Raw genomic sequence first — 12843 nt, 5'->3', positions numbered from 1 at the left:
AAGTTCCTCATTTTTTCCCCCCGCCCCGACTTGGAAAAGGAATACTATATAAGTTTCTGAAAGCAGTGGCCTAAGTGATATTTTGTGTGTTAAAGACGTGATCTGTTAAAAAACGCAAGTTACCTCTTGGTAAAGTGACAATGTAAGATTTACAAACTCTAAAGGTACCATTAGTAATTTAGATCCTCTAAAGCAGCCCTTAACAAAGACGGCAGGAGGAGCGGGGCTGAAATTTGGGGTTGAGAAACAGCTTGGTGTTGACACCCTGCCAACTCTCAACTATCTGCTTTGTAGGGGAGGGAAAGACAGGATGAATTAAGTCCTCAATCAATCCCCAAACCTTCTTTTTTAACCAACAGCTTCAGCCTCCTCCTGGCCTCACCTTACATCCTTCATCTGAGCTGCTATCATGCTGAGAGGACTGAAAGGAGTTTTGCCTCTTTTTCCCATCCACTGTTGCAAGGGGGTTGGACACGTTAACCTTTCAGGCCCAGTGCAGCCCTGGAGGATGTGAAATGACAAGGCCAATGACAGCCAAGAGAAGGTCAAAAAGCTTCTGAGGGGGTTTAATCCACCAGCAAGAAGATTTGACTCTGCCAGAGGCAGATTTGATTTCAGTTTTCCAATGTGTTAAGTGTCAAACAAGGATCTATTTCCCCCTTATCTGCTAAGGAAATCATTGAGTTTTAAAAGAAAAAAATAGCAAACATGGCCTTACATTTTCATAGGTGTGACGTCAGGACCTTGTTCTTCTGCAGATATCCTGAGAGCCCAAATATACACGCAGTGGAGGAAAATGCCCTGAAGAATTAACGTTCTTCCCTTTCATGATGCAAAATACTGACAAGAAGTACGAGGTGCACAAATATGGAAAACCTGATCAAGTCGTAAAGGGCATGTGAATACAGGCAGGTCTGCATGCATACGTACCAGCAGTGTTACTTTTCAGAAAGGTGAAGAAAAGCAGGTTGCTCAACTTCAGGTTACTGACTATATACAGTATATCAGTTAAAGGGAGTTAAAAATCAGTTAAAAAATCCCATTTTCAACCTGTTAGAAAAGTCAAGGGCATACAAGGGTTCATCTTTCTCCTCTGTACTAAATATGTGAACCTAAGAACATCCATAGTACAAATCTATAAAAAGGGAGTCCTTTTCTGCTCAGAAATATCAGTTTACAAATCTCTTCCAAACTAGATAATGCTCATAAGCTAAAGAGAATTCACAAGTTGCTATAAAAAGCTTGCTTGCTCTTGGAAATTTTCATCACATTAAAAAAATAGTTGACTAAAGATTCATTCATAAAGCTATTTTATATATCCTTCTTTTATGCTGGAGCTTACTGCTACAGCCGAGTTTTTGTTTTTGCTTTTGCTTTTTCTTCTTTTTCTTTCTCCTGTCAGTTATTAGCTAAAGAATTCCAACTATGGGGCTGGCATTGTGGCAACACTGGCATCCCAGATGAGCACAGGTTCCTGGCTGCTCCACTTCTTATCCAGCTCCCTGCTAATGTGCCTGGGAAAGCAGCAGAAGATGACCCAAGTTACTGGGTCCCTGTATTCACTTGGGAGACCTGGAAAAAGCTCCTGACTCCTGACTTTGGCCTGGCCCAACCTGGGATGCTATGGCCATTTGGAGAGCGAACCAGCAGATGAAAGATCTCTCTCTGTATCTCGTCCTCTCTTTGTGTAACTCTGACTTTCAAATAAATAAATCTTTTTTTTTAATTCAAATATTTCTACAAAATGTAGCATTTCCCATAGAACTACTTCCTCCATCTTCAGAAAGAAACATCACTCAGAAGCAAAGGGGAGTACAGTACTGAGAGAGGGAATAGTATCAACAATGCTAATTACAAGATAGTATTCCTAGAGGGACAAAAATTGGTATGGTCAGAAAACTGAGGCCACTTGTGGCCGAGATTCCTTTATGCTATGGACATATATACCATCTAAGTGTTTTGAGATAGAATTCCACCTTGCAATACTGATGGCTATGCTAACATATGGTTGCTTCAATGAAGTCCCTGAATAATACAGTATTTTCTAAGTCAAGGCCTCAATCATTTGTTGATTGCCTGGAGGGGCCAACCACAGTGCCTCAAGATGCTGGTCTCTGTACTCAAAGCATTTTCTTTCCTGTTGCCAGTGTGCAGAGAAATTAGGAAAACCAAATGCATAGGCCAGAGTCTCACAGTATAGGGAAAACTCCAAGTAGACTAACTCAGAAAAGGAGAACAAAATCAGTTGAGTCAGAGTGATTGAGGAAACTTTTGGGAATGAGCTAATTTTGTCAGTGACCAAATATCACGAGATGATTTTACCTCCTCAACCTCATTTGACTTCTATGACTACTTTGTGAGGTTGATTAAATAATTACCCCATTTTATACATGCAGAAGCTGAGGCTCAGACAGATGAAATAGCTTGGCCCCAATGGCTAGAACTGGCCCTTGAACTGGGCTTGTCCCACTCTAAATCCACTCTCATCTCATTTTCACATCTGTCCATTCATATTCATATATATGTGACTTTCAGATGTGGATGTAGGTAGTGACCTAGTTGATGAGGATGCTTATAGCAAAGCCAAAGGAGCAGGAGGCAGGTACCAGGACCAACTAGGAAATGATGTTGCCCAACGATGGCAAGCATCTCAGTAGGCTCCACTTTTTCGCCGTCTCCCAATCTTTTCTAAAACCGTGTTCAGAGCTGAGGAGAAACAGCAGAGACCCCTCCATAACCTAGATTCATAGACGAGTGGCCTGGGGAAGGCCTGGATGGCATGAGAGTAGGGTGCTGGCCGAGTTCCTTTTTTCCTCTTCAGGTATCTAAATTACAGCTGTCTGCAAGTGTCTGAGCAGCGCGACCCGCAGAAGCCGGCGGCTGTAATCCCGGTTCCCGGCTCCACGCACAATATATTAGGTGAAATGAAAGCAGCAGCGCAAGAGTGTCAGGGCTGTCTGAAGCATCATTCCAAATGGCATGGATTTAACAATACTTAATTTAAAAAACACCAGCTTGGACAGGAGCAAGCTGTTAACATTCAGCGTGCTTTATGGCAGGAAAGAGTGAGCTAAACTTTCGGAATTTCTCTCCCTGGAGGGAATGCGTTACAGTTTTTGCTCCAGAGCCACCTGTCTCTTCCTTGAGGTGCAGCCTCTTAGCCAGGCCCTTCATTTGCAGTAATGGTGTAGAGAGGACAGAGGGCTTTCTGGAAAGGGGTCAGGGATGGGGGGCTTTGAAGGGCTAGGTGGGGCCCAATCAACCTCTTTAGGGAAGAAGTTGAGGCAACTGAGTAGAAGCATTGAGCTCTTCATGCAGGGATCGGACTAATTCTGAAAATAAAAGGGGGAAAAAACGACTGAAGGCGAAAGAGGTACAAGCTGCAGGAAGCGCACAGCTAGCTCCAGAAGTGGAACCAGAATTTGCACACATGTGTGTAGCTTTTCAGTTCACCTAGTGCCCATTGTAACAGATTTCATTACAAATGTGCTGAACATTTGCTACAACTGCACGTCATCTTTTACCCACAATCTGAGACGAGCAGAAACTCAGAGAGATGGGGCGTGATTATCACACCCAGTTTGCCAGCAGAATAAACTGGTGCTCTTATATCACAAGCTGGTTATTAGCAGGTGGGAAATTCGGGGATACACTTAGGCTGGTTGACTCTCCCGGGCCCATTATCTGAGAAATTGCCTGATGAAAGTCGCTACATTTGCTGGGAGTCTCTCATGTGCCAGGCACTGTTCTTAGTACTTGATCATTTCATGTAATGCTTATAATAATCTTATGCTGTAGGCACATTTATTATCCTCATGTTGATATTATTTATAGTGGATTAGCAGTCACCCTTCACCCCATTCAGTGCCCTCCTGAAATGCAGAAGCCAGAAACTACATTACACAGGCTCCTTCAGAGCAAGGGTGTTGAGTACAATTTAGATTTGGCTATTTTAAAGTTCTGCCACAAGTTTCAGGAGTGGAGCAGTGTTGTGAGCAGCGGCTTAAACCATTACTTGGTGCCGGAATTCCACATTGGAGTGCCGCTTCAAGTCCTGGCTACTCTGCTTCCCATCCACCTCCCTGCTAATGCACCTGGAAAGGCAACAGATAATGGCCTAAGTACTTGGGCTCCTGCCATCCACCTTAGAGATCCAGATGGAGTTCCTGGCCCCTAACTTTGCCTAGGCCCAGCCCCAGCCATTGTACTCATTTGGGGAGTGAACCAGCAGATGTGGGATCTCCTTCTTTGTTTCTATTTCTCACTCTGTCCCTTCCTGTCTCCATCACGCTGCCCTTCAAGTAACTGAATAACTAATGCAGGAACTAAATCTTTAGAAAAAGGTGTATGAAGAGTGAGTCAGGCAGAAGCCACACTGCTTTCTCTGCTTGTAAAATGGCTACAGAGCAGTGCAGTTTGCTTACAACTATGCCAATCAGTTGCTACTTTGTGGGTATCAAGAGGCAGGGACTGGGCGTGTATTTTATCAGCTGGGTCAGAGAAGATGGGCCTGGTTCTTGCAGCCCCGGCAGTGCCTTCAGCTTCTGCCTTCAGCAGAAGACTTCTTGCTTGTGGAAGAGGTAGCAACTCCCCTGCAGATCTGTTTTCACAAAGCAGTATGGGAATCCTCAGGAAGCTCTCTTCAGTGTTTTTCTGGGGCAACTCCAATTATCCCAGTGTTATTTAACACCTTAAAATCCACCCTTCTGCTTAACTCAGCAGGAGTCAACTGTCCCCAGCAAGAGTCCAGACCGGTACATCCACCTGAAAAGAGGAGAAGGCTGAAGCCCAGAGAACTAAAGATCTTGCCCAGAGTCACATACCCACAGAGAGGAAGGGCCAGGGTCTGAATGCACGTACTCTTTCTAAAACACTACACTGCCTCTTTGTACAGGAAGCCGTTACAGGAGTTCAGAGAAGGGAAAAGGCCCCACCGATCTGAGGAGTACCCACATGGAAGTAGAAGACCTGAGAGGTGCAGAGACTCAGGGAGATGAAAGAAAGCTGGGAGAGGTTTTCCAGGCCAAGGGGCCAGTGTATGCAGAGAAAAGGCAGGAAGGGTAAGGCCAAGGTTGCAGTCCCCCTGGCTCACCACAGTAGTACTTGACCATTTCATGTAATGCTTACAATAACCCTGGGGTGGGCACATTTCTTACCCTCCAGTCTGTGTCATCTAGGGTGGATCAGCAGTCACCCTGCATCCCAGCCAGTGCCTTCCTGAAACGCGGACAACAGAAACTACAAAAACGGGAATGTTTTAAATTCTTTTCTCTTTCTTCTCCCGAAGTGCCTAGCACTGCAAATTATTTATGGAAGGGACTCAACAAACTTTATAATTTGACTTGATTCCTCTTTAGCAGCCCGAAGCACAAAAGCCTCAGCTTGAATGTCTTCCTGCCAGCCACAGGGCTTGGTTCTGGGCTCCTCCTATGTAGGCAGGTACCTGGTTAAAAATCTGTGACCCCAGCCAGTGATTTAAAGGAATTCTGGAGACTGCTTGGTGCAGTGGAAAGAACTCCGATTCTGGAGTCAAACAAATCAAATCCTAGCTGTTCTGTTTATGACCAGCAGAGCTTTAGGCTAAAACTTTCTGAACCCAGGTGTGCTCATCTGTCTTGTTTTTAGCTTTTGAACATCCAGCATGAAGCTCATCACCAAGGGGCTGGGTGTGGGCAGTGATTGAGGGGTGTGCAGAGGGCTGAACTCAGAGCCTGGGACAAAGTAGGAGGTCAATAAATTGTTACCGTTCTGGGTGGTGGGTAAATGATGTTCACTGTGTGTGTCTCTCAATTTTCTGTGTATCTGCAAATTCTAATAAAATTCTGGGAAAAATGATTATCCTAATGTAGATTCTAACTCTAGGACACATTCCCCTCCATCCCCCAAACAAACGGATTCACAGCAGAGCACGAAGTTGAATTGGGAAGATAGAATTGTTCACCACCATCAAACCTGCACTTCCTGTTCTTCCTTTTTCTACATTGCTGGGCTATGCTGCATTTCTTCTAGGTCTGTTACTGAATTACATTCAACACTGAGTACCTACTGTGTGTGAGGCATGATGCTATAGAAAATTACAGCAACGGATAAATTGTCTCTTGTAGCATTTTTGACGTAGAGAAGTGTATCACTGTAATTGCTGAGGTTTGAATTATGGTTGTAATATTCATATATTAAACCCAAGTGTCACATATAAATCCAGGGCCCTTGATTCCCAGTTTAGTACTATTTCCATGACATCATCCTCCACAGATAAAATAATTATTCCAGAGCCAGACAATAAGGTGAAGGACTGTTAACAGATTTATAGACAATGCACAGAGAGAGTGGGATTGAAATACAAAAGCCAAATTCCTCAGCTTGGCATTCAAGGACCTCCCTGATGTGCGTCCAGTCCCAGGGTAATAAGAAGCCAGGCTCCAGCCCAGCTGAAATACCTGGGATTGCTCAGATACTCCTGTGTGTGTTCATCCTGCCCCTTTCACTTACCAGCCTCCTCCTGTGTCTGTCTTTTGCTCAAAATCTGTTCTACTCTTTCATATGTAGCTCAAATGTCTGCTCTTCCACAAATTTTTCACTGTTCCATTTCTTTAAATGTCTTTCTTTTACTGATTTGCTGTAATCTTTGTTTTCTTTTTTGTTTCTTTTTAGTTTTTGCTCTAATATTAATGACATTTTTGTGCACTAGAATACACACTTTAGATATCACAGATACAAATTTTCTTTTGTTGGAAAAAGCCTTTGCTGTTGTTTTACCCTAATGTTACTATTTTTACTGTTTTTTTTTTTCGTGTAAAAACTTTAAACTTGCCCACGAGTTACTGAGCATCTTAACTTTTGGTTTCTTTTACTGCTTCATGCTTTAAAAGTTATTTTTCTCTAGTGGTGGTAAATATTTTTCTGTTTTCTAACTTGGTACTTTAATAGGTGATCATTTAACCAAACCAAGTAGCAAAGACGGAGTATCTCTTTTCCTGTACCTCCACACATTCGCTGGTACTCCTCTGTAGGTTCATTTCCAACACTACCCTGTTAGTGAGGAGACTGTTTCTTTCCTTGGTGAGGGTAAATATCAAGATCATGAAATCTGGAAGCTACTCCTAGAACACAGCACAGCACCTTACATGTAATTAGCATTTGATAAATATTTGCTAAATTAACATGAGTTCATTAAGATATAATACACCGACAAACATAGTGGTAGAAAAAGGAAATGAAAGAAAGAATGAAAGGGAGCAAACAGGAAAATTCCAAAAGAAAGGATAGTCTCTGAAAACTAAGGAGAATATGGATTAAAATTGAAATTTTAAATTCATAAAATCAAGTTACCTATGAAAAATCAGAGTATCCTTTCTCCTGAATAAAAATAGAACATCATATAGTTTTAAATTTTATTTCTGTTATTACCAATTATAACTGTTAACACCAATTAGATTAATGGTTTCTCTGTGAAGATAAAAAGATTGCCCTCATATCACAATTTAAATACTTTCACAAAGAAATACCAAAAACTATCAAATGAAATGCAGAAAATAAACCTATAGCTAAAATTAATTTGTATATTATACATCTTTAAATTGTATACTTTTTAAACTCGATACATAAAACTTGTATAGGTGATATACAACATGATGTTTTGAAATATGAATACCTGGTGGAATGGTTAAATCAAGTTAAATAACATTTTTGTTACCTCACATATTTATGCATTTTTTTGCATGTTGAATTTATTTTTTAAGTTTCTCCAAAGAACGTGGAATTTGCTGGTAAATCTGGATAACTTCATTTTTACTACTTGAAAATGTGGCAGGTCTTTGTTTGAAAAAGATTTGCATGAAGGAATTTGGAACTTGGTAAGTGTGGCAAAAAAGGAAAAAAACATAAGGTAACCACACAGAGAATTGCATACAAGCCAACAACAACAAAACATTTACCATATAGGCAGGTGTCCTGAGGGGAAAATACAGGGTGCAATTGGGAGGAATTTAGGTAAAAGCATTCAAGATTTATCTTTTTTACATGTGCATTTCCTTGAAGTTAACATCCAAAACTGGTTTCCAGGCACAGAAACTAGCAGTTATGGGAATTATAGAGTTTCTAGGATGAAGTGGAGAAGTCCTCTGCCTTCGACAGCAACTGTAACATGATAGCCAATCACAGGAAAGATGGGGAACCTGCTTGAAAAACTCAAGTCCCAGCCATGAGGCTGCCTGCACTTGAGGCCAGCGGGCAGAGGGCAGCTTTCCATGCACCACGCGAGCATTCCTGAGGAAGACACCCTATCTGTGATGGGCAGCAGAGATGCACTAAGGTCTGGAGTGCTGTCGTGATGTGCTGGTTTTGTCCCTGTGGGCTTTAAAACAGGCAGTGCATCCTTGTGCAAAGGGCGCTGCTGGCCTACCCTCTGGCTCTGGTGTTCCGTTACAGTCTTCCCCTTGTTCCTCTCTGCCTCACTGTCTCTCTCTCTCTCCCCCTGGATTTTTCTATCACTTGGATTAGGACATAAATTATCTCATCTGACTCATGGAGGCCTTGTAAGTAGAATGTTTACTACAACGGACTGTTTTTAACCAATCTTCATTTTAAGGGTAAAAATTATTTTCAATCAGATATTTGTGGCAGAAATATTAGTTGTGTCACAATATCTGTTTTCTTTTTTCTGCTGTAGTAGCAAACGTCTAAGGCCACCCAGATTGGAACTATTTCCTAGCCTCTCGGGGCAGCCACGCATGACCATGTGTTGTCCCAGTTCTCATTAAGGAGATGTAAGTGGAGAAAGAGGGTACAATTCCAAGTAATGTCTGAAAGCAGAGGAATATATATTACTTCACTCTTTCTTCCTTTTTGTGGCTGGGATGATGACAGGAAAGCCGGAGCAGTCATTGGGTATCATAAGGGAACCAAAAATAAATAGAATACACTAGACAAAGGGCTATATATCCCTGGCAATCTGGAATATTCCAGTGCTCCCAGATTGCTGGACTACAGTTATTAAAGGAACAGGCCAATTGATATAATATTCTATCAGTTTAGACTATCAGAAAGCTAACAAGCTTACAATTCAAATTGGCCTCCTGCATAATTGTCTTAGAAGATCTACTAATAAACACTGTACCTCTGGCCTTGACTAATGGCCAATATACAAACATGCATATGTAGAGTAAGTTTGCTTGTGTAGCTTATTTATATAAGAATCTGTAGAGAAAATTCTTGGAATATAATAATGATATATTAAAAGTATGTTTTTGACAGATGGCTTTTAAAGGATTTATTTATTTATTTGAAAGGCAGAATTACAGAGAGAGTAGGGGGGTGAGAGAGAGAGAGAGAGAGAGAGAGAGAGATCTTCCGTCTACTGGTTTACTCCCCAAATGGCTACAATGGCTGGGGCAGGGCCAGGCTGAAGCCAGGAGCCAGGAACAGCTTCTTCCAGGTCTCCTGCACAGATGCAGGGACCCAAGTACTTGGCCATCATCTCTTGCTTTCCTAGGCACATTAGCAGGGAGCTGGATCAAAGTGGGGCAGCTGGTACTTGAACTGGCACCCATATGGGATGCTCACACTGTAGGCCATGGTTTAACTCATGGCACCACAGCACTGGCTCTGGGTTTTTTGTTTGTTTTAGGTAGGAAGACTTATGTAACTCTCTATGTCACTGTCTTTCTTTTGGCTACTAGGAAGCTCAGAACAAAAATTTGTGCTCAGGGGCTAAGTCTTTTCTCAGTCTATAGTTTAAAAAATTTTCTTCACTCTTTCTCTTGTTATTTTTTTCATTTTATTATTGCATGTAAGTGGTTTGGTCTTTTTACATTACTGTTTTATGCTAAATAATGAGGAAATTTATGTTAAATTTCCTAGGAAGAAGGTGGTACATAAAGATACCAAAAATGTGATTATGAATGGGATGTTGCTTTTAAGGTGATATTTGAATCAGAGAGTATTTGATGGTGCTGAGAACATTGCTTTTCTTTATCTGATGACACACAGATTTATTGATTATTTTGTCTTCAATGACTTGTCAAGTTTTCCAAAGCTTTCATGCACTTTCAGAAGTTCAGATTTTGCTAAGTTCACTTACTCAAAGTGGATTATTCTTTCTGAGGTATGACTTCTAATGGAATATCATTAAGTGCAAAAACTAGTCCTCCAATAATCAAATGTAATACATTAGTAGAATTCATCTAACAATACTACAATCTCATTTGTACAAGTTGAATTAATCTGTGATTTAGCTGAAATAACTTCTTCAAGCTGCTATTATAGATGACACAATTGGAAGAAGCACTGGGGCTATCCTGAGTTATGACATGACAATGTACTATTTGCATCTGGTTCTGGTTGATATGGCTGCTCAGAACCTCAAGTTAATGAATCTTGGGCTATTCAAAGTGCTATTTGACATTCTCCAGTATAAATATATTATTAGTCTTAAAAAGACTGGGAAAGAAAATTAGTGATTGAAATGCAAATCATTTCCACCATCAAATGAAATAAGAACAACAAACTACTTACACATTAGGTTGTAAGCCTTGAAGGCAACATGTCTTATTTGTTTATTCCCAATCTTTGGCATGGCTGTCTGGAATACCGTAAGAATCTAATACACATTTGCTGTATTTTTTATTTAAAAAAACATAGATTAATTCTTCAAAAAGTTAAATACAGAGTTGCCATATGATCCAGCAATTCCAGTTTTGGGCATAAACCAAAAAGAAATGAAAGAGATTAAAAGAAATATTTGTAGATCTGTGTTCATAGCAACATGATTTGTAACAGCCAAAGATAAAAGTCAAGTGTCCTTGACAAATGAATGCATAAACAAAATGTGGTAAACACATACAATGAAATATTATACAGCCTTAAAAGAGAAGGGAATTCTGACACATTACAATAGATAGAAACCTTGATGACACACAATATGATTATGCTTATTCAAGCACATAAAATAGTCAAATTCATTGAGATACAAAGCAGAAGTGTGGTTGATAGGGACAAGAATGAGTGGAAAACAGGGAATTAATTAATGTTAGATGGGTACAGAGTTTTAGATGGAAAACATGAAAAAGTCTGAAGGTAGATGGTTGCACAATAATAAGAACGTCCTTCATACCAAAGAAATGTACCTATAAAAAGAGTTGTGATGGAAAATTTTAAGATATATAAATTTACCATCATAAAATATTTTAAGACTTTATTTTTCATTTGAAAAGTAGAGTGACAAAGAGATAGAGATACACAGACAGATAAATCTTTCATTTGCTGGTTCACACTTCAAATGCTTATAGTAGCTTGGGTTCAGCCAGGTGAAAGCTGGTAGCCAAGGACTCTGCCTGGGTCTTCCATGTGGATGGCAAGGACCCAAGTACTTGAGCCATCATCTGCTGGCTCCTGGGGAGCACATTAGCAGAATGATGGGCCAGAGGCAGATGTGGGATTCCATCTCAGGTTCTCTAATAAAGGATTCAGGCATCCCAAACAGCAATTTGACCTGCTGCAACACAATACCTGCCCCAATAAAAAAATTAATTCCACAGACAGAATGAGAGAAAATATTTGCAAACTATGCATCTGATAAGGAATTAATACATCAGAAGCTCAAGAAACTCGATACCGACAAAACAATCCAGTTAAGTAAGAAATGAGCAAAGGATATAACAGGCATTTTTCAAAGGATGAAATACAAATGGCCAACAAATACATAAAAAAGATGCTCAGGATCATTAGCCATCAGGGAAATGCAAAAGAAAAACCACAGTGAAGTCTCACCTTACCCAAGCTAGAATGGCTATCAACCAAAAATAAAAAAATAGCAAATGCTGGTGAGGATGTGAGGGATAAGGTGCCCTAATACACTGTTGGTGGGAATGTAAACCAGTAAGGAGAGTCCTCAGAAATTTGCAAATAGATATATCATATGACCTAGTCATCCCAAGACTGAGAATTTACCCAAAAGAAATGAAATCAGCATACAAAAGAATTATCTGTACCCCCAATGTTTATAACAGCTCAATTCACAATACACATGATATTCAAAGTTCTTTTCTGAGAGAGGCCTTTCTAGATCTGTCATTCTAAATTGGCTTTGCCTATCATTTGTTTTTAATGCTTTCTTGCACAAGAACTACCATAGTTCATAGCTGCATATATATTTGTACTTATATTTACTTGATTACATGTTAATTATTTAATTATTTTATATTTTATACACACAAAATTTATGCCTATATGATATATACCTTAAACATACTCATGGAATTTATGTAAATATGCATAAGTATATAGATTTTTTCATAAGTATATTTATTTTCCAACTGTTAATCAATAAACCAAGGAAACCAAGTGATATTTCCTCATACCTACTCCCTTTCCTACCTGCTTTCTCAATGGCTATCACTATTGTGTTCAGCACCTTGTTCAATTTCTCACTTCTCCCACTCCTAAGGTCTGTGTTAAACAAGTGAATGCAGCTCCATTCTTTCCTTAAATTTGATTCTGGGACACCAGTTGACTAATGAGAGTAACTGAGTGTGTCAAATAAAAAAGCAAATAAAAACTCATCCAAATCTACCTCAACATAAACAAGACTATTGTAGTGAACATGTTCATTAGTAATGGTTAAAGGCCATATGATGCAGATGAGGTAATACCTATGTGAATTAGTTCAGTGTAGCCATTCACAATCTACACATATAACATGTGGTACATGATAAAAATTACCATGTTTGTCAATTTAAATATTTAAAAATACTAAAATTCAGAAAGAAACCATAATAATCTGATCTTTTAATTTGCTAACCCAACCAACAAAAAATGATGTGCATGAAAATATTCTTATCAATGATA

The 12843-nt window shown here is 39.9% G+C and overlaps 1 protein-coding gene across 2 annotated transcripts in view; it reads right to left on the bottom strand.

Moving 5' to 3' along the window:
- The window catches only part of ADAMTSL1 (ADAMTS like 1), a 1062044-nt gene that overhangs the window by 438038 nt on the left and 611163 nt on the right, over nt 1-12843 (bottom strand). The window lies entirely within an intron of this gene.

The sequence above is a fragment of the Oryctolagus cuniculus genome, chromosome 1 (assembly GCF_964237555.1).
Source record: "Oryctolagus cuniculus chromosome 1, mOryCun1.1, whole genome shotgun sequence".
Classification (NCBI taxonomy): Eukaryota; Metazoa; Chordata; class Mammalia; order Lagomorpha; family Leporidae; genus Oryctolagus; species Oryctolagus cuniculus.
The sequence above is the reverse complement of the archived record's forward strand: the minus strand, read 5'-3'. Positions and strand labels throughout refer to the sequence as shown.